The sequence below is a fragment of the Xenia sp. Carnegie-2017 genome, unplaced genomic scaffold (genome assembly GCF_021976095.1).
Source record: "Xenia sp. Carnegie-2017 unplaced genomic scaffold, XeniaSp_v1 HiC_scaffold_23, whole genome shotgun sequence".
Classification (NCBI taxonomy): Eukaryota; Metazoa; Cnidaria; class Anthozoa; order Malacalcyonacea; family Xeniidae; genus Xenia; species Xenia sp. Carnegie-2017.
This window is the reverse complement of record NW_025813486.1, coordinates 10,724,706-10,727,899: the sequence shown is the minus strand read 5'-3', so window position 1 is coordinate 10,727,899 and position 3,194 is coordinate 10,724,706.

The window sequence follows — 3,194 nt, the reverse complement described above, 5'->3', positions numbered from 1 at the left end:
TTTTTGTCATTTTCACAAGATTAATTTTTGGTGCATTATGTCTCTGAAAACATTAATTTATTGAAACTTGGAACATCAGTACTGCGATTTTTTTAAGAAATTGGAACTTTAGCACTGAGGCCCGTTCCCCTAAAGAAATTTTTCCATGGAATGTACAATTTTCCAGATTGCGCATGCGTTAAATAATGCAAAAGATGCGATCAAAATTAAATGGTTATTGAAGTTGAATTTTTTGTATTTAGTCCAGTGGAAAATTAGCTGTCCGCCAATCAGGCACAGATGTTAGAAACAATTGGCATAAAGTAAAACGAACATGTTTGAAAATATTCTTTGTCAACAAGTCTTATTTTCCGAATAAAAGGGGCAAATTCACCTTGAGTCGTTCTTCCAACAAATATACCTCTTACCACGTACATACTTTTCTAGTACTTAATGCTTGTTTACCTTACCTTGTGTTGTAGCCGTTTCTTAACAAAACAAATTTGAGATACTCATATGAAGTAAAAACTTTTATTTGTCGTTTGAAATGAATCAATTCTATTGTGTTTAATTCTAACTTTTTTACAACTGCAATCTTAAAAATTCCAAAGAGCAGCGGGGAAAACATAAACGTAGACTTATTCGTATAATTCTTTCCATGGCATATATTTTTCTTTTACATCACAAATATATGAAGCAACCTCTACATTTTCAATGAGTTGCTGTTGTTTGCAAATTATGAAATATTTTTTTTAATCTTTTATTAAAGAGGAAGATAAAGTCAGACTAATGTGTCTTTTTTGATTCATTTATCATGGTGGAAAAATAAAATTAAATTATGATATAATTCTTTTAAAAAAACTTTTGCTTCATACCTTACAGTTGCCACTCTCCAGAAGAAAATAAAACAATTCATCACAGGATTTAAAAGATACAGCACATTACACCAATCACTTACTACCGTGAAATAAACACCGAAATCAATCGGTTGAAATCCTAATAAAATAACAGGAATAGCAAAACTTATCAAAGAAAAAATAACAATCAAACGGCAAGTATTTGCTAATTTCATGTTATGAAGTAATAACTTGCGAGCATGTGCTTTAACTGGCAACGAAGGATTTTGAATTGTCTTATGCGCAACCATCTTGTTATTACTTCTTTGAAAATAATTGCAAACTCCATTCCTTTTTCCACGTTTCTCGTGTGTTGAGCTCGGAATTATGGAATTGGGCTGAAATGATAGACTTTTACTTGGAGTCGCATCACATTGAGATTTTACTTCCACTTCAAATGCTCTATTGTTAATTTTCCTTGCAATATCTTCCCGGGATATTTTCAACTTACTGCTTCGATTTCCCATTAGAGATTCATTATTGTCAGTTGATTGTTTGGACGTACATCCCTCTTTGCTTGAATCTTTTACATGGATATTCGCAGCTGTTATTTTATGTTCTGCACTGATCTTTGGACTGTATCGTTGTGAAAGTGATTTTCTTGCCACATAATAAATCTTTACATACACCCAAACAATTCCAAGGAAATGCAAGATAGATACACCAGCGAAAAATGTTTGTATCATTGAAATTGCTTCGACTATATGTGCAATTATGCACATCAATAAAGAGATAAAACAACCTGTAAAGACATAGGCTATTAACTTATTTTTTGTTACTCTTGTTCGATGATAGATTGGATGTACGATGCCTAGAAACCTTTCGATATTCATACAGGACAGCACGGAAACCGAACAGCCAAGGAACAGAAATAAGCTGATCATAAACACGTGTGGTACCCTACAGTCAACATCTAAGATTGAAAATTCTGGTAAGATTTGCAAAATGCTTAGTAATATAACCGATGTTCCAATAGTAACATCAACTACTGATTGGAGGAATATAAGAAAATAACAAAGAGAACTCCTCAAACGCTTCGATGACATAAATGTCAAGATGGCAATGAGATTAAAGAAAAGTGTTAGGAACAAAATAAATAGCTGTAACACGATTATAACTATGTAGTTTATTTTCACCTCCACCTTTGAAATGGAAGAAAGAGCGGGAATCACAGCGTCAAATACCCGGCAAAGATGAGAAAATTCATTCGAAGAAAAATTCATTATTATATAGTTGTATTGTTCTATTCCGATATCAGTATTCCACAAGCTTCTTTTAATGGAAAAATGCCAATTCATACAATAACAAAATTTAGAGATATCAACTTCAAACCTTTTATAACCAAATAATAGAGAAAAACAAGTCACTATCTTTTCTTTATTTCAATCGAAAAATTTGCATGTATAATAAAATTTTCAGTCACCTTACAATGTAAAAAATTGCATATTCGCTATTTCATAATTGATGTAGCTTTAGTTTGAATTCATAAATGCACAAATCTTTGTTTAATTGTAATCAATTCAACTGCTAAATAATTAGGCGTCTTCCACTCAGCCAAATGCTTTTGGATGACATTGCAATTGCTCTAATATTTGTAGAAATCATTCAAGATCTTGATTTTATGATAGCTATTATCATTTTTCATCAATAAATGCATGATACTAATGAGGTTTGTCCTTGAATAAATATTTTCCTGATACTTGTTGTGCACATATGCACACAATGCTTTTTACAAGCATCCCTTATCCTTTTCTAAAAGTAAAACAATACATATACATAACGTAATATTTCCCACAAAATAAACATAACTTACTCTTGTTAAAAACAGAATTTTTACAATTATAGCTTATTCTTTTATTGCAAATTTTCTTTTGTGTGTGTGTAAGACATAAAACATGTAGCGAGCTCGGGTCTTTTAGTAAGACATATAATATATATTGATTTTCAAAACTTTAATTTGGCATCTTACAAGCATTTTTTTCAAACTGAGTGATCTACACATTTTATCCATAGAAAATCAATGCATGCATGATCCCCATAATCGTGTTAGCATATTTGATTTTCCTGCTTCAAACAAACCACTCTTTGGCACCTAGATTACAGCTAGAGCACCTGGTGCAGGAGGTGAAATAGTTGTTTTTTTGTTTTTTGCTTTTTAATAGTATGACGACAGTTAAATGAAGTCATGCTAAAATGTACATATATAATTTAGATATCTACGTTAGAACCCATTTCAACGGTTGCAAATCCTGTATTAAAACAACTGTAAAAAGATTATCAAAGAAAATAAAGAGAACAGCGGATGAAAGAGATCCGACC